Source organism: Lissotriton helveticus, chromosome 2_1 (assembly GCF_964261635.1).
Source record: "Lissotriton helveticus chromosome 2_1, aLisHel1.1, whole genome shotgun sequence".
NCBI classification, from domain to species: Eukaryota; Metazoa; Chordata; class Amphibia; order Caudata; family Salamandridae; genus Lissotriton; species Lissotriton helveticus.
Window position 1 is genome coordinate 768,809,732 of NC_136059.1, and position 19,957 is coordinate 768,829,688.

Below are 19,957 nucleotides of genomic sequence, written 5' to 3' on the forward strand. Positions count from 1 at the left end.
TCTAAAGTTCTTCGGTTCTTGGGTCCCTGCTACTTCGGAACGTTGTACTTTACAATATTTACATTATTTCATTTCACCCTCCTTTTACATTCCCTCATTTACACCATTCGTTTTACCCATCCTTGGAAGTCACGGTCTTCCTCTACGCGAGGGTTCATGAGTCAGTCGCGTACTTTTAATGCGGAGCGTCGGGTTGTCGATCCGATCCGTCCTCCAAGGCCGGGCAACCATCTTCCTTTAACCTTAAAGAGAGAGCAGAGTAGGGTGCACAGAAAAAGAACTTTCCTACCCATCCCATATTGTTTTAAAATAAAACATGCAATACCCGTCCATAGTTTAAAAGACTTTAATTTGCAAATTCATTTCAGCATATGGATTAGGAGGGTGTGGTCGCATTTGGTCGGTCGTGGCAATGGCTAAAGTGCGTACAGTGGGGGGGTGTCGTTTGCAACAGTAAAAAACATCGGAAAGTTTTACTCATTCATTTGTAAGAGACTAAAAACGTCTATTAATTGGCTGGGGGTTCGGGGGCATATATTTTCATAATTTAGAAACATAATCATAACAGTTGTAATCAGATTTCCTATATACATACCGTACGCATGTATCGTAAATGAGGTTTACATCAGTTATAAAAATATAATACATTGTATATTCGTAATCAACGTTTGTAACGGGGATCTTTTCATACAGTTCGTCGAGTGAGCTCTCCTTGTCTTTTCTAGCCAAGTGTACAAAGGATCACAAAAATCTCAGAACATCAAGTTTATATTAGTGCGAAGGAACACCACGAGGTGTTCGTAGGTTCCGATTGATACCAGCGCCATTTTGGGCGGGCCGGCACAGTCCGGAAGCAGCATCAGGGGGAAATGTTTCCATTACTGGCAGTTTGGACCAGAGTCCTTTTCGGCAGTTCTAGAATTCACGCTAACAGAAGGTGTGGCAATGTCATGTTTGTTTCGTTGGCGATCGAAGCAGCCGTCCCTTACCGGAAACCTGCTAAGGCCGAAGGCTCCGCCGGGGACCTTTGCATGATCTTCAAGGCTGCGGAGATGCTGTCGGAGATGGGGGCTCGTGCTCCATGGGACAAATGTTCGAGTTGTGTGGCTGGCCAAAGTTACTCTAGTGGCCGGGGCCCGCCTTCCAGCGGATCCAGACGCCATTTTGAGGCCCTACAGGGGCCACTCTCGTCGAGTTTGCAAGAATGGAAGAGACCCTTTGGAGTGAAGGGAAGAGGTCCCTGCTTTGTGAGAGCGGGACGTTCAGCTGGGGTGCAGCTGTGATGCCCCCACCGGGGGGGGCGAGGGAGACTCGTTCACATCGTCTCCTTCTCCCGGTGCACTCCATGCCGCTCCTTTTCATCGCCCTGTCGGTCTGTCGTTCCTGTCGGTCCTCTGCTCCTACTCACGCTCAGTAGAGTCGGGCATTGGGCTTTCCAGTGTCCGACATACCTACAAAAAGCGCATTGGTCTGACCCTAAGTCTGGTCGTCCTTGGTATAGTGTCGGGGGGTAAGTTGTGGGTAGCGGTGTCCTGGGGTTGTCCTGTCGGTATATTTCCCTACTTGGTTTATCCTCGTCTTTTCTCTGTCGTTTTGTAGCCTCTCTGCGCCACATACCGAGACTGTCGAGCATAATTGGCGTCGTCTTATTATTTCGAAGGGCTATTTCTAACGTTTCTATTTTATCAAGGTCGAAGGATCCTGCCAGTGGCCACTGTTTGTCTTGGCTATCTTCGGTATACCTGTGCCATAATTTATTATAAGCTATGGTAACTAACCCATAGTTTATGAACATGTCCTTATTAGGGGTGCCTTCTAGTGGAGCCATATGGTCCACCTCTAACACCCGGTCCGGGCTAAACAGGCTATTTATCAATGGGGAGAAGACAGACATGACGGCTCGTAACGAGGGACTAAAAAGTCAGCACTGCCTATCTTATCACTAGGTGCAAAGACTAGACAGAATATTTCTATTCTACGTTGTTTGCAGGCAGTGAATACCTCATGGATCCCAAAAAAACCAATAGACCAACAAAATAACAATGGGGAGAATGAGTAGGACCGCAAAGATCTGCGTCACCTACCCTTTTCACTATCTGCAAAAAGGATGGTCTCTTCCCTGCTTGCAGACAGAGAATCTCCAGGAAACAATAGTTTGTGAACAACAGTTCACTTTCAAGCAATTATTGAGTGGGGGAGAAAAAGAACAAGCACGGCTGCTACCCTACTTATCCTCCACTGCTTGCAAAGGGAGAGAGAGCCTGTTGCTTCTCCGTTTGCAGACAGTGAATCTCTAAATAAAAATAAACAAGGCAATACTAGTATTTTTTGACAATCAATCAAAACAAATTCTTTCGCAATTTGTCGTGGCAACACGACCTTACCCGGACCATGTGGACAGTTTCTTGTCTTCCGAATCCAGCGCCCGATCGTCCTCTTTTTCTCGTATTTCTCACGGCACTCCTGATGGTTCCCAGTCAGGACCGAAGATCACTCGAGAGAGGTCTGTTCGGAACTAGTGAAGTTCGGATGATCGGCTGCCAGACGAGGGTCTATTGGGCAAGAGCTCTCCCGATCGTTGCAGTCGTTCACTCTGTCGTCGGGACCTCTCCCACTGGATCCACGAGTCGCTGATGGGCCCCACGCTTGGGACGCCAATTGTAAAAACAGTTTCAATCGGGTCGGGGACAATCGATATTTGCCCGGCAGTATTGCCTCTGTGACCCTCTAGTTATTTAAATCAATGAAGAGGCAGGCGCTGGAGACTGGAAGGCAGGAAACAAGGTTTTTATTTTCTCCGGAGGAGAACACAACGAAACGGACAGAAGGTATCGTTCTGAGGTGCTCTAACTTATGTTTGAGGCCTGGCCCCTTATATACGGTGTTTTATTGTTTTTATTGCAGTTTACATATATGTGACAAAGCTTTGATATACGGAAAGACATACCCGGAATCCCCCTTTGGGGCCCGTTCCCACACACATTTACAGTTGAAATCCCCACCCTAATCACAACAGGTGATGAGCATCGCGCAGCTGGATAATCCGCCGAGTCACGGGATGTGGGGAGTGTGATTGGGTCTCATGGGGTGGGGGCTTTGATCAACCCGGGGATTTCTTTGATGGGGGAAGCTTTCTATTGTACGGGGAGGGGCAAGGGTGGTATCGGCAGAGCTGGGTGTCGGCTTGGGAACGGGGAGGACAAAACGGGCACACGGGGAAAAGGGGGGTTTGCATCTAAGGGCCGGAGATCATGAAAGGAAAGCAGGGAGGTGTCGCGCTGGGAACAGGATGAGGGCCGGGGGCAGAGCAGCGCCGAAGAGGGGTTTATGACTCCAGGCAGGTGCAAGCAGGGGGTGGTCAGCGGGCAGGCTTAGCGAAGGCAACGGGCTATGTCAGGGGCCAGCGGCATGCAAAAGGGTTGGTTCTGATCGGGTCATCTTAAAATGGCGGGCGCGCACGACAAAAGTGTGGCATCAGGGGAAGAGGCAAGATGGCGCAGATAATGTTCACCAAAACGCACTAATTTTCCACAGCACACACACCACTAGCCGTCTGTGCACACTTTCACCAGGCACACACACCACTAACCGTCTGTGCACACTTTCACCAGACACACACACCACTAGCCGTCTGTGCACACTTTCACCAGGCACACACACCACTAGCCAGCAGTGCACACTTTCACCAGGCACACACACACCACCAGCCGGCAGTGCACACTTTCACCAGGCACACACACCACCAGCCGGCAGTGCACACTTTCACCAGGCACACACACCACCAGCCGGCAGTGCACACTTTCACCAGGCACACGCACCACCAGCCGGCAGTGCACACTTTCACCAGGCACACACACCAGGCACACACACCACCAGCCGGCAGTGCACACTTTCACCAGGCACACACACCACCAGCCGGCAGTGCACACTTTCACCAGGCACACACACCACCAGCCGGCAGTGCACACTTTCACCAGGCACACACATCACCAGCCGGCAGCGCACACTTCCACCAGGCACACACACCACCAGCCGGCTGTGCACAATTTCTACAGGCACACACACCACCAGCCATCAGTGCACACATCAATTGTTAACGCATCCACAATTAACTATTGTAGCAATCGGAGTATGGTGCGCTTTACTTTTAAACATATTCATCTAAAGCGCAGCATGCCATCATTACTGCAAAAATAAATACAACATTTTTTGGCCTACAATTTATAGACTTTTGTTGAAATTGGTGTTGCAATATTTAGCAATGCCAATAGCGCAAACTTAATTAATGCGGGACCTATTGCACTGCAAATGCTTGTTTATTCTTCTGCCACAGACCATTGTATAGGTTTTAGTTAGATTGGGTTTTAGATCTCTACCTTCCATAAAGGCTGTGAAATGTTGTATTGGTTGCTAGAGGCCATTCGCCGTCCTTGATAAAAGCACTGCATCATCTACGTATAGTAGGATTGGAGTTACGTGGGTACCCACTCTAGGCGCAATAGCTTTTATACTCTGCAGAAGACCATCAACCCCATTACCATGACGCCTCTGCAAACTGTCCAGTGTGCGATGCCGAACTAGAGTCGGACGTACACATGGTCTTCTTCTGCCCCTCCTACATGACCCCTAGGAAGAAGTGGATAATTCCCATCTGCAAAAATCTGGGCATTAGGCACCACCACCAATCATATCGAATATTAAAAACTGACCTGTCGCCATGTATTGTTTTTGGGGTTACGAAATTTTTGGCTTCAATGTGGAATATCAGGAGGAAAAGTCTGGAATAATGAACTATTTTGAATGGTGTAACCTGGTAGGGGGTAATGAGTTCCTGTTGTATTAAAGGGGTAGCTTAAGGGATACGCCCGTTTCATGATGTTGGAAAACGTGTGTAATATTTCTTTTTTAAACTTCTCATAGTAATTGATGTTTTAACATTTTTAAAGCTGTATTTTACTGTGTTTCTTTTATGACATTCTTATGTCGAAATAAAGATTTAATAAATAAATAAATAAAATGTTGTATTGGTTGCTAGAGGCCATTCGCCGTCCTTGATAAAAGCACTGCATCATCTACGTATAGTAGGATTGGAGTTACGTGGGTACCCACTCTAGGCGCATTAGCTTTTATACTCTGCAGAAGACCATCCACCCCATTTATATACAATGAGAACAGCAGTGGTGCAAGGACACATCCCTGCCTGATACCTTGTGTTACCAGAAATGTCTTTGTACATTCCCCAGTCCTTCCAAAAGCATATGCAAGATTTTAAGTTTGCGTACAACTGGGAAATATGCCATGATATCTGTAGGAGCACCTATGTCAGATAGCAATTGCCACAGTTATGCACGATTCACAACATCGATTGCACTAGACTGATCTGCAAAACAAAAATGGATGTAGACGTATCAGTGTAGATTTGCTAATTATAAGATACAGATTTATACACTTCTCCACAGTACCAATTTCTTTCCTAAACTCATATTGTGATTCTGTGAATATGCATTTTCCGGGGCTCAGGATTCTAGCCTCCAAATATCACCTGCCCATGGTCTTCACTGAGGAATCCAAAAGAGATATCGGGTGATAGCATCTGGGATCCCCTCTATCCCGCTTTTTAAATATTGGGACGATGACACTATCGCTCCATGATTTCCCGGTGTAACCATTTGCCGCTGCATTACAAATTGAGAGTTAAACCACCTTTGGACTGTTCTTTTTTTACCTAGGTGTTTTATCAGTATTCTTAGCTTATCTGCTATTGCTGTAGTTATTTTCACATTTATCTCAACAATCTGTACATATAACAAAAGCATCCCAGTGTTCGTAACTATCGCTTCTAGCATTTTTGGCTCAGTAATACTAGCCCATTTTACACTAACACCATTTTCTTCACATGTTTAATGGGGGGGGCCCTTTCCAACACTTCTGATTTATCGCAAGTAACATTGAGTGAGGTTGAGTACTGGATGGTCACTAAGCACTGAACAGTCAATTGTAAAGGATTTGATCAGGTTCAAGTCTTTTACTGAAAGCATTACATGGTCAATAATGGAGGAATGACCATTTCCATGAAAGGTGCAATTCCGTTATGTTCTATTCCTTGTTCTATCAATTCCAAATGTAATTTATATAGGAGCGCGTTTAAAGAGTCCCCATATGAAATATGGGGGAAGTGGGGTTGTTCTTTCCCATAACAGTCTAAAAAGCCACATGCTGCGCTATTTGAACTTTGGCACTTACTTGTGTTAACCCGTTGGCTGCTGCCGTCGGCCAACTGTCATCGCGAGCACTACCTCGGTAGTGCTGCGAACGTCCGTTGGCCGATGCGGCCCCACCCGTTTCTTAGAATGTTCAGCACTGGCGCAGAACGTTCGAAGCAGCCAACGGGTTATAATCTCCAATCCGGAGGTGCACAAGTCAGTTCCTATTTTGTTTGTGAAAGACTCTATTTCCTTTCCCTTTCCCATTTCCATAACAATCCTATTACGTGTGTTGTTAAAAAAATTATAAGAGTTAATTAGGATAACCTCATGTTTTGCGGCATGAATCCTCTTGGTTCATAAGCTGTGCATTATTCTGCCATCTAGTGGTTGGGTCCAGAATAGACTTTGTTGTTGTTGTTGTTGTATGGGGCATTGTGGACCACCACTTGATGCTAGATCCATTCCTTGTGTGACATCAGACCTCGCCCAGAAGTTCCTGTGCGTGGTAGCCATCTTCAGATTCTTTTTTCCTTGGTTGGGTATGGAAGCAATGGGAGACACTCCAAAGATTTGGACGAAATCCCCAATAGGATCACAGAATTTGAGTGAAAAAAACATTGATCATCAAATACGAAGACACTTGAGATGGACCTCCAGACACCCTTTTTCTGTCAGGGGACCCTGATGGTGAACTATGCAGATGGATCAACAGAGTGCGAGGGAGGGTCCATGAAAAATACTCCTTTCAAATTCTGCCCAAAGTGCCACCACAAGTTTGCACAGCGCGATCCACATGACGTTTGTAACCTCTGCCTGCCAAGGGATCACAAGGATAAGGACTGCTAGGTGTTCATGTCGAAGACACTCAAGGTATGCCGAAAGCAGAGGGAAGACTATTTACCCAGCCATGCTCCAAAGTAAGAAACAACCTTCGATGAGTGACTTAGGCCTCTCAAGCGATGAGGACAACCAGGGAGTATCTGCAGAATCGACCCACAGCGGGTCGAACTTCAAAATCCTCGAAGAGGACGCCAAGAAGAGGCTTACAGCGAAGAAAACAACAGAGAAGAAGACAGACATGGTAAGAAACCCTCAACTGTCGGAAACCAAGGACCACGAAAAGACGGCAACCCAGGCATCGAAGAAAACGATGACTGAAGGTCAGCCGTGACCAAAAGAACCCCACGGATCCCACCCCAGGGATACCGATGAGGGAAGATCGTCAAAAACGACAAAGGCAAGCGCCGAACAAGAGGCCATGAAGGGAAAGACCACACACTCGGAGCTGGAAACCACCAACCCCAAGAAGAGGATCTCCACGGCCTCAGACACCAAAAGGGCCCTCGGGGTGGAGAAAAAGAAAAGACGCTTCGAAGCAGAAATGGCAGTACTCCTTCAACAAAAGGAGTTCGACGAAGCACTGAAGGAATTCCAGATTCCCGCAAAACCCACTGACGCCATCGAAAATGGCAAAGAAGAGGAAGATATCCTCAAAGCTCCAGCAACCCCTGAACTGCACGAGAAAAACGCGAAGAGAAACTCGAAGCTCCAGAAGACGAGGAAGCCTCGGGGACTTTAGAGGAACAATGGAATGACCGCGACACAGAAAGCCCAGAAGAGGTCTGTAGCTATCCATCGAAGTCTTCGCCACCAGACGACCTAACATTCACAACAGCCTCATCAAGAGAGCAGCTGATACCTTCGGGGTCTCCTTAGCGGAGGAAAAAGGAGACTCCTGTTTCCTCCTAGAGACTTTGGCACCATCCACCAAAGGGACACACTATCTCCCAATGCTACCAAGCATCCTGGATCAGGGCAAGGTGGCTTTCAAGGAGCCTGCTTCAGCAAAGGGGTAACCCCAAGAGGAGAAAAAATACAAGCCTTCCACTAAGGACCCTAAATGGATTCAGGGAAACAGTGTCAGACTCCATTATTGTCACCACGGCAAGAAGGGGCAACACCCACTCCGCCACTGGTCCACCTCCAGAGAGAGAAAGCAAAAGAATGGGCATGGTGCAGAGAAAGATGGGGAAAGAAGCAGCAACACAATGACGCTTTGCAAATTCCAATGCTCTCCTCCACCGGTATGGCCACCAACAATGGGATAACATCAATGATCTGATGAACAAGCTCCATGAAGAAGATAAACAAAGGGCAAAATCCATCATACAGAAGGGAAAGAGCATAGCTAATACCTGCCTGAAATCAGCCCTAGATACAGCCGATACAGCCAGCAGACAAATGTGCACAGGTGCAACGTTGAGAAGGCACTCATGGCTCAGAATATCAGGCTTCAAACAAGAGGTTTTAAATGAAAGGGAGTGGCCCTACTATCCAAGGGACAAGGTGCCAAATATAGTAACAATAAAAAAAATGTACTCTTGGAATCAACTAGCAACCAATGAGCCACATTCAACCATACATAATATAAGACACTTTCATAAATGTATACTTTCAAAAACCCTGCATATAATTATAAAAAGCACAAGTTAGTATAAAAATACATACATTTATTCAATGTACATCAAACGATCACTAATACAATTCTTTAAAAAAAACAGCACTTTCAGAAATTAATATAATAAATCAATCAACAAAAAAGACAAGTGACATATTAAAAATCATCAACAAAACATTAATTCTCTTGAATGTATATTGCAGTCCTATCATATAGAAAGATTTGACTCAATTGTTCCTCGAATTCAACACCACAGGAGCGTCAACGCGTTTCGGTGTGCAAACAAATATCGCACCACCTTCATCAGGACTTTTCACAATAATTGTCTCTTTATAATGGATAGGACATAATCATGTGTGCCTGCGTTGAGATAAAATACATATATCAAATATTATATATGCAATATATCTATCTATCCACACAAAAATTACAGACAAAAATAATACTGTGTCACAGTGCTACAATATTGCTGAAGGTCGTTAGATTGAGAAAACGAAGGGATTGCGGCCTCGCTGACGGCAATAAGTAGCGACCAGCGTTAAACGAAATGAAAAATACATTTGAGGTAGGCACTACGATCTGAGCTAAATTGCAGCACGAACAGAGATTACTTCCCCAAAAAAGTATTTGCAAAAAATATTTGTATGTTTTACAGGTTTAAAATCAGGTTACCTTGACATCAGAACGTGAACCCCAAACTTGAATCGTAAAAGCGAGAGCTTCAGGAGAGCCCGCAACTAAAACCGAAAAGCTCTACAGTTTAACACTCCGGTACAATCTGAAGTGCTACACAGAGTTGGTGTAAAATTTTGAAGAGAAGTTGGCAGAGTTAAATTGTAAATACATCTTTTTCGTTCTTTTTTACACTATATAGAGAAAATAGAGGAAGCCCTGATGAGAGTCTAGGTACTCAATGCCCTTGACTTGAAATGCATCGGCACAAGCAAAGGGAGCACAAGAAATTGAAGAAACCATGATTGTTGTTCAGGGATAGCTTTAATTAAGTTTTGCTATGAATGAAATGTGTTAATACTTGGTTTATTGCTCCCTTTGAAAAATTGTTTCCTACAATTGGATATTGATTCAATCAGTTGCAATTCAAGAAGGTCATAATTGTTTGTTTTCTTGTGTAAAAGTTTTTGTATTATTGATGTAATATGTCAAGTATGTCTTGGTCAAAATGTGGACTGTAAATGAGTTTTTGTACATATTTGTATATATATATATATATATATATACATATATTTGTTTGTAAATATTGTGTAAATATTTTCTCCTTTTCAGACATATATATGAAAATTTGAAAAATACAAAAAATTTAAATCAAAGTGTATAAATAAAAATACCGGTGCAAATAAAAAAGAATTGTGTTTGACCAATTAACAAGAAGATTAGCTTAAAATAGTTGAGTGGTATAGGCAAACTTGTTGTTTTTTCATTGTCGTTTGGTCCTGCTTAGACCACATTCCTAAGGGCCAAACTCCTTAGCTTTTCAAAACTCAAAAGTATATGGGCGTAACCCGGTGAATCATTATATGCTCTTCTTTAGGGGAAAAAGGCAGACACATGGCTCAGAATGGAATGACATAAGACTTAGGAGCACGCTGTTGTGTCGGTTACACACAGTTCTCCTCACTAGGTTTAGCTTGTACTGTAGCAGTGTTATCCTTCAATAATGAGGTGGTGTCGGTCAGCTCAGTGTGACACCGTCGTCCGCACTGGAAGTGACATTTGCGTCACCTATATAGCATCCACCTCAGTGCACTGATGTCAGTTCTTTCTTTTCCGCGCCAGTCAAGTGCTGATCTATGAAGAGTGTACCCTCTGTCACTTTTTGACAATTTTTTTTTACCTTTTGTCAACCCCTTTTTGGTGTGTAGGAATATCTTCTAGGACTCTAGGAAGACTTCGGGGTTCAAGTTGTGCGGCGCCTGTCTTTGCACCATGTCGGTGACGGACCCATGTTTTGTCTGCCTATGGTGTCTGGAGCACGACCACGGCTCCAAGTCGTCCTCCAACTGCCTGGCCATGGCACCAAAGGCTTTTAGTGAGAGGTCCCTGAAGCTCCTCGTGGCCTGGCAGTCAACGCCATACCCGACTCTTGAGATCACGCTCCTGGTCCGGAGGTAGGTCCCGGCACCGCTTCAAGAGTCTCAAGTCTTGTTCTTCCCACTCCAGATCGTCAGGGCACTCGGGTAAGAGGCACAAAAAAAGACAAGAAGTCTTAGCATGCTTTGACTTCTCCCCATCCGTCAGTCAATGCGACGGAGGAATGTCGACATTCAAGGCCTCGTTCTCCTTAGCCTGTGCCTGGGCCGGCTTTGCGCCTCTCCGTGCGCCAGAGCGACCTCCGCTCAACTTAAGGAGTTCTATATTGCCATGCGCCTCATTTATGAGTGGTCTGACCCCTCTGGTGCACCTCAGTGCCCGCGGGGTCAGAGGGGGCCTATTGGGTTCCGTGCCGGTGTCGATTGCCCCCCAAACCCCACCGCCGTCCCGTCTACCCAACCCCTGGGATGGATCCGGACTGGCGTCTATCGTACTACTGTGACCTTCCCCAACGCCAGTCCTGCCGCCGATGCTCCTGGCGCCCTTTGGCAGCCCCAGCCCCATTCTGATTGCCAACGACTCTGAGTCGGAACGGCATTGATTGGCGCCGATTATGGCACCGACAGGACCAACAGATCCTAGGTAGTTTCTTGAGCCTTACTCTGGAAGACTAGTATTGGGAGAAGATTGGGAGGTGTCGCTGGACCCTTTAGAAGGCCTGCCTCATGACAAAATGGACTGGTATGAGATATCGGGTGAGGCCAGTGGCCTGGATACCTCCCCAGACACTGGTATGTTTGCTCCTTCTACTGTGGCTACAGAGGAGATCATAAAGAAAAAGAAGGCTCTGTGAAATAAAATATGTGCCTATGTGTAGGAAAGTAGGATCTTTCTGGCATAAATACCCCCACTTTTTGCCTGGTGTCAGTGTGTTTTGACTGATTTTCACTGGGATCCTGCTAACCAGGAGCCCAGTGGCAGTGCGCTCTCCTCTAAATTATCTGCTAAGTACTGTGTAGCTCACAATTGGCATACTGGGTACCATTGTAAGTCCCTAGTATATAGTACTTAGGCACCCAGGGCATTGGTACACCCGTGGTCTCCCATGGGCCGCAGCATGTATTATGCCACCCATAGAAGCCTGTGCAAACTGTGTCTGAAGAGCTGCCAGTGCAGTCTGCCAGTGCAGTCTGCGTGAAATGGTGCTTGCACCTTTCAATTGGGATATAAGGTTTCTCTCCCCGTTACTGCCCTTTTCACCTATAAGCCATACGTAAGGTAGGCCCTTCAGTCCAAGGGCAGGGTGTATAGTTCTAAGTGTGTAGGTACACCTGCATGAGTAGAGGTACCGCTACCAATCATGGACTCCAATTTCTGGGCTTTGTATGTATGGGACAACTATTGTAAGCTGTGCAGTGGACACAGGCAAGTTGAGATGTTCAACGACATAATGGCTGCCCTGAACCTGGACATGTTTGGTATTAAACATGTTAGAATCTTGCAACAACACAGATTCCAGTGCTAGTTGCATGATACCATACATGGAGGGGAGGGCTCCTTAGAGGACCCCCAATAACTATCTGTATATCCTTACAGTATCTGATTGGCAGCCCTCGCTGCTGCTGTCCCTAGAGGGTGTTCCGCCCCCGTGCCTATGAGCTTAACTCAGGCAGATGAAGCTGAAAAAAAGGATTTCCTCCGAAGGAAAGGTGTGACCACCTCTCCTTTAGAATTGGTGTAGGGTGGGAGTGCTTCCACGTGCCCCACCACCAGCCTGCATTGAAGGTCTCATTTGGTGCCCTCCATGCATAAACCAGTTTTGTGCTGTTTAGGAGGCCTTGGCTTCTGCTCTGGCGGGAACCACACAAAGGACAGGGGAGTGTCCACCCCACTGTCTAGCTCCTTCCTAGGGCGGTGCCCAGAGCTCCCACAGGTGGCCACTTGATTCTGCCATGTTGAATCTTTGCCCCTGGGAGCATCTGACTGGCTAGGACAGCTGAGTACGGTCCCTGACTCCCTCTGATAGGCGAGTCACCATAGATGATGTCCTTCCCCTTTTTAGGGTTACTTAAGGGCTCCCCTGTAGATTGGGTCCTTAGATTTGGCCCGAGAACAGCTTCTTGACCTGACTGCCTGTCATCTGAATGCTATCTAAAGACTCTTCTGTTGGTGGCCACTGGAACTCTGCTGTTCTTTGAGCCAGGACCAAAGACAAGACGCCTCCGATGGAAAGATTCCTGCTGCATCTGTGTCCCTCTGCTTCAAGTTCTGCAACGCTGTTGCCGTGCATGCATCGAGTCACCAAGGACTCAGCCAGACAGTATCTCCTTTGGAGTGAAAATTTCATTTTCCAGCATCCACAGGCACTTCTACAATGACGACTGGTTTGTTGATCCTATTGTCCCCCGGACATCACCCAGCTCTGCAGCTCAAGTGCTGGTTTGTTGGTTCTCTAGAGGCCTGGCCAGTCTTCGTGCAAGGTTGGGGGACTGTAATCCTTCTCTAGCCGACGTGAACTGTCTCCCTGTGCACTGTCTGTTTGTCGTTCCCAAGGCTTGTTGGCTCTATCCATGAAACATATTCAAGCTCCAAAAAGCTCCAGCACGCACAACTCCCAAGAACGACGTCCTGCCTGCATCCTCTGAATCGTGGGCCTTCATCTCCTGTGTGCTGTTGAAGCTTCCTTGCGACTCCCTGTGCCTGCTGCCAGAGGGTCCTCGAGGGGGTTTCATCCTGCGTGCTGAGGGCCGGCCCTGACTTACCCTTGCTGGGTTAGACCCACAGACCTTGCTGGCCTGCAACACAGCATCTTCTCCTGCAAACCGTTGTTTGCGCTTGCACCATTGTTTGTGCTTGCCAAAGCTTGTTGGTGGTCCTGTGAATCACATACCTTCCTGCAGTCATCAACCTGCGTTGGACATTTTTTGGAAGGCTCCCTGATTGCAATCCTCTAGCGGAGGGAAATGGGGGACCCCATGGACCTCCCAGTAATCCCCTTACAGTGACTGCACCCGCCTGTAAGGGGATCTGTAACCCCATTCAAAAGTGCAGGTGGGTTGCCGCCTACACTATGAAAATACAGTGCGACTTTAAAGTAGCGGCTTCGTGTTTCTCATGAATGCGGTGCCCTGGTGGCGGGACGAGTTTGAGGCTCACCTGGGGACAGCGCCTTCACCATAATGAAAGTTGTGCCCGGCGCAAACAAGATAAACGCTCCGCATCCATAATATGGCCCCCTGGGCTCCCTGGTGTAGGTATCTTGGCTCCTGGGATATCCACGGGTGGGGTGGTTATTCAACCTTCCTTGATCCAAGTGGTTCCTTCGAGGTCCTTTGGGAAGGGTCATAGAACTGTAAAATTCCAACAGCGACGTACCCTGTGGATGTTTGACCCGGTGTAACCACTCTGCACGGGGCGTACCTGGCTACTCACCTTGGGTGGTTCTGTGTTTCCCCTAGGGTACTCCATCTTTGGGTACTAGTCCCGTTTTCATACTTACCCTACATCCCACTATTTTAGTATATGGTTTCTCTCCCAGGTTGGGCATTATGTGTTTTTCTATGCTACTTACTTCTGTTTAAGGTATTTCTTGTGTGTAATTGATATCTCCAGGTAGGAGGTATACCAAGTTAGTGTCTAGTGTGTAGTAATAAGTATAAAGTATTTTTATATTAACCTGGTGTAGCTATTTCTTGTGTGGTGAAAGCTTAGTGACTAGTGGTAAATGCAATTGCTTTACACCCTTCTGGATATGCCTTAGCTGCTCTCCACAGCTACCCCTTGAGAGCTCTGGTTTTCAGGGACCTAAACAGTATCACTAAGGGTTGCCTGTAGTAAGTGCACATTGCCTCACCATAGGTGGACACATGGCACGCAACGCCCATTGGGCTCAACAGTCTTTAGGGTCCATTCCCCCCATCCCACCCGTCGTGTGTGTCAGTCCAGGCTGAGACAGCTTCCCGGCACACACAGAGACAGTTTTTGTTGAGCTGTCAGACGCACCTGAGTACTTCACAGGTCTTTAAAAGACCATTCACTTGATAACGAGGCTTTGTTGTTTTTTCACCCCTTCATAGAGGCCCTGGATCTCCACTCTGCCTATGCCTGGAAGAATTAGCCCACCCCTTAAATTTTTATCAGCCCCCCACTCGCCTGAAATTTGGCTCTAGTTGCGCCTCTGGTGGACACTATATGCTGAGCCAGCCTTCCACACTATGATCACACAGTTTGAGTTTGAACATGCAGAGAAGCAAGTATTGATTCTACGTTATCTGATTTCACATTTTTTAATTCAGCCACCAGTCTCTCTCGCTCCCATTTACATCGGGGGTCACTGTTTTGTCTTTCTTTCTTAACTCATGGTAAGAAAAACCGATACAGAGTTGGAAGACCCAACTCAGGGCTCTCAGACCCAACTACCAAACCAAGAATGCAATTCTGTGGTGGGGTTATCACACCTCAATCACCCTCCTTAAGCTATACCATTGGACATCGGACAAGAAGCATGTCTCTCATTTGGATAACAGTCTGACAGAACAGCATTGGCTCAGGATGCTACAATGACCAAATTGATCAGTCTATTGAGGCTTGTTAGCAAAGGTTCCTTATCCTGCCACTGTTTGTTCTGCTGGACAAGTCTTAAATATCTTTTTGGTGAACAGAAAACAAACAGAATCCAAGACATCTAGGTGCCAATAGTTTACCAGGAACTTACCAAATGTGGATCTGGTGGTCTAGTAATCCAGAAGTTTAAAATGTGACTATTAAACACATGTGGACAGCATATTCACAAGCATTTATATTATAGAAGTTGTTTATATTCTCATCATGTACTGATTCATATGTAGATGACGCCATCTACTGTTTCCACTTCATTCTTACACACTACATAGTATAGCAACATTAAAGGCATAGTGCTGATATGGGAGAAAGGCCTGTCACTGTCATTCCAGGAAAAGAAATCGGCCTGACTTCATGCTTTTCTTCATGGTTTCGCTAACAGCAAAAGAAATTAACCAAGATTGCTGTACAAGCCATCCAGTAGATGTTTAGAAGAGAAATTAAAAAGAAAGGTGAATAACTTAAAAGTGGGTGTTTTTAGAAAGGCATAGCTGTACAAACTCTACCTCGACGCAGTTCATTTCTTTCAGCACCAGTCAAGCATCTGTAAAGATAACTACCCTCTGTCACTTTTTGAGAGGATTTTTTCAACTTTTTGTTGACCACTTTTTTGGTGTGTAGGGTTTAACATTTCTAGAAAGACTTCAGGGTTCAAGCCATGCAGCGCCTGTCATCACGTCATGTTGGTGACGAACCCGCATTTGGTTTGTCTTCTGTGACCTGGAAGACTTTGAGGGAGCGGTCCTTAAGCTGCTTGCGGCCCGGCAGGCGACACCACATCACTTGACTCCTTGGAGGTCATGGTCCCAGTTGAGAGGAGGGTCCCGACAGTGCTCAGGAGCCTCCAGTCGTCTTCGTCTCCCTCGAAATTGTCTAGACTTTTAGGTAGGAGGCACCAAAAACACAAGAAGTAAATTGTGCTTTGACTTCTCCCTGTCCGTCGGAATTCAAGTTCTACTGAACATGTGCCTGGGACGGCTCCACGCCTCCCCGATTGTCAGGGAGCCGGAGCGACCCCCTCCCAACTTAGAGAATTTTATGAGGCCATGCGCCTCATTTGTGGGTGACCTGACTCCACCTGTGTGCCTTCGGGCATCCTGGAGTTGGAGAGGTCCCATCAGGTTCCGCGCTAGCGGCTCTGTCATTGATGTCTCTCGTATGCATCTGGGAATGGATCCAAGCCGACACTTGGTTCTCACTTTCTTCTTCATGTGTGCTTCTTTCGAGCCCCTGCATAATTGCCCCCTTCATCAGCTCACCATCAAAACAGCATTCTTAGTAGCAATTACATCTGCCAGGAGGGTGAGGTTGAGCAAGCTGCAGGCTTTATTGTCCAAGCCCCCTTTCTGACGATATTCCCTGACAAATTTGTGCTTTGCACTAGGGCTTTCCTTCCAAAAGTGATAACTCCGTTCCATGTGGGACAATCGGTTACCTTACCCACTTTCTACGCTCCTCCAGATCCCCCTAAGGAAGAGGAGCGACTCGACCGTCTGGTCCCAAAAAGAGCGTTGTTGATCTACCTTCAAGAGTTCCGGGTAGGCAGCCAACTCTTTGTAGGGTACGTTGGATTGGAGAAAGGTTGGGCGGTGCAGAAGAGGACCATTTCTTGATAGAGGCACGATCTACTCGCAGATTCCTTACCAACCCACTCATCCTCATGTTGCGGACAAGTTTCTGGTGGCGGGATGTTCCCTTTCAGAATCCAAGTTTCTTAAAAACACACCTATGCCAGCAGTCTTCATGGCTTTGCATTTCTTGCATGGAAAGTCATGAAAAGTAACTGACGTTAGCACGCCGAGGTGGCACCTATGTTGGTGATGCGATGTCACTTCCGACATGGATGACAACACCACACAGAGCTGACTGACGCCACCTACCAGCAAGCAGAGGTATAGCTCGAAGAAAAATCTCCTAGATCCAGTCTGACACCTGGGAAATTCAAAGGTAAGGAACCTGCGGCTAGATCATGTCTCTCTCAGATAAGGCGTTACCGAAGGTAAGTAACTTGTCCATTAGACGTTCATGTGCCTTTGGTTGCTGCAGCGGCTGCTCTGAAAAAGGTGGAAGCCATTGAAAAGAAATTTGCTGTAAATTTGTTAAAATCCCCTGAGTTATGTGAAGGATATGGAGCCTAAAATCGTTTTTGGCGGCTCATAATTTATTGCCTCATAGCTTTATCTGTCTATGACAGTGTAATGGAGACCAAATCAAGGCAATCCAAGATCAGCCTCATTGGGATTGCTAAAACATCAGACTCTGCGGATGTAATAAACTTTAATTTCATACTGGCATTTTGTAAAGCTCTCCGTTCACCCCGGAACGAGAATCATAGTGCTGAGAACCACACTCAAGCAACAAGAGCAGTTTTCCTGAATAAAGACTGATTCCAGAAAGGAGTGCGTGAACAATCACAATTTTAGCACCTTCATAAATTTGCAAAGCGATATAGACTGAGAAAATTTCACTTAATAGTGGCAGCTACTGAGAAGGCACGTCCACCAAACGTTTGAAGACGAAATCTATAAACAGTATGAAGAAATTTGTCCTCTGATCTCAGTAAGTGGCAAGGGCTGGTATAGACTGAAAAGCGAACTGAGAACAATGAATGTTGAGGAAAATAAATTATGCATAAAATATGTTGACGAAAATCCAAATAAGAGCTTTCATAATTAAGGCATTGGAGTGGGGCTAAATAGACTCTTTACACCAGGCTAGCTGCGTAGTTTTGGATGATTTGTAACTTGAGTTGGAGCCTGGCAGGCCAAGACTGACAGCATTACAGTAGTCAAGACGTACAGAAAGGAAAGCATTTGTAATTTTATAAGAAAAATTAAATGGGTACAGATACTGTGCAGTTGAAAATAGCGGCCTTTATCACAGAGTTTTATCTGATCCAGCCAAAGACTGATCCGATTTTCATTCCTAAATTCTATATTCAAGGAGGCAAAGCTGGTTATAAGACTAGCCAACATGGCCAAATAAGAAGTCCAAAAACAGGCAAGCACAAAAAAACAAAGGGTGGTGGGGCGGGTGTAGGGAACGCGGGAGGTGGATTGCATGAGGGGAATGCATTGGGGTGTTAGAATATAAAAAAATTATAACCAGCCGTAAGGTGCCAGCCGTCTCCCATGTCGTGCATCCTCTTCTCTTCCTCGTCCCAGTAGACACTGGGACCATCACGTCCCAGACTCCCTTACAATCCCTGTGCTGCTCTCCTGCTGGGAGCGTGGGGATTGACCTGAGCTGGCTGAAAAGACGCTCGGCTCAGGTCAGGGAGTCTGTGGGGTTTCTCCAGCCAGCCGGGCTGGAAAAACCTAAGTGTGCATGTGTGTTTTGGTCGGCCTGAGACAGCCGGCCAAACACATATTCGTACTTAGGGAGTGCAGATAGCACTCCTCCTTCTGTACCCTGCCCCGCTCCGAACTCTCCCTGCACAAGCTGGCTTCAAATGAAACATAAAACGATGCCAGAACATAGTTTTATTTTTCATTTGCTGGCTCTGAGCCAGGCAGTGAGGCGACACTCCTACGCCATTGCGGAAGAGCCGCTCCTGCAGGCAAGGTCAGCTGGGCAAAAGATCTTGAACTTCTTGTTCAAGATGGTTAACACTCATCTGATACTTAATTTTGGCCTCAAAGTCATGTAGTGTTGTAATATTTTATGATTTTATAAATAAATTAATCTGTGACCTGCGTTATGATACATCCAGAGATAGAAAGTTGTGCAGAAAATCAGTCATGATGTTCAGCTGATGTTCATGCCCGAATCAAGGAAAGTGCTTGGTAGCCACACCTCTGCAGGGGCATCCATCTCCTAGATCAGATTAATCTTGGACATACACAATGAGTCATCCATACTGTTAACTGAAAGGTACTGATGAAGTTGGATGTTGATTAATGTGGATGGTGCCTCCTTCCTTCAAAAGATTGATGGTGTGGGGCAGAGATTTTGGGAGGGGAATTGGCCAACTATTTCTCTCCTTACATCCGCATACACTTCACTCTAGACAAGGTGCAGCTGGTAATAAAAATCAGGCTAAGAAATTGGAGGTTTTGTGTCGTGTTACTCTATGCGACTGATTTGATCATTTGGTCAAAATTATCCAGGAAGATATTAGAGAATGTGTTTTTTAATGTAGGTACACTCACACCGGAAATAGTGTTTGTTTGTTCTGTGTCCTTGTTAAAACCGTTGTTACTCGAGCTGGCTCACAGGATTTATGGCACTGCCGAGAAAAGCATACACCAGCATATACTTGTGTAGACTCAGCCTACTACTCCATCTAGAATTAAATATTCAGAATGTGTCTGGTGTGAATCTGCAGCAACCTGTACACTGGTTCAGGTCACAATTAAATAGTTTGTGTTATGCAAGTCGATTAGACATTGAACGAAGCAGTGTGCTCGGGAGGAGCACCTTCCTGACAAAGAAACAAAATAGTAGACGTTTCGAAATAAAAGAGAAGGTGCATGTAGTTTACATTCAATGTAGTATTGGGAAAATAAGTCCATCGTTTTAGGTTTGTCAGGCTGGCAAAATGTTCTGAAATAACCCATTTCATGCTTAGGCTTATGCCAGATCCTGAGTTTTTATTTTCCAACTATTATACGCTTCTGTAAGT

The 19,957-nt window shown here is 46.0% G+C and overlaps 1 protein-coding gene across 1 annotated transcript in view; it reads left to right on the forward strand.

Moving 5' to 3' along the window:
• FER (FER tyrosine kinase) overlaps positions 1 to 19,957 on the forward strand; it is a 1,039,778-nt gene that overhangs the window by 1,009,741 nt on the left and 10,080 nt on the right. The window lies entirely within an intron of this gene.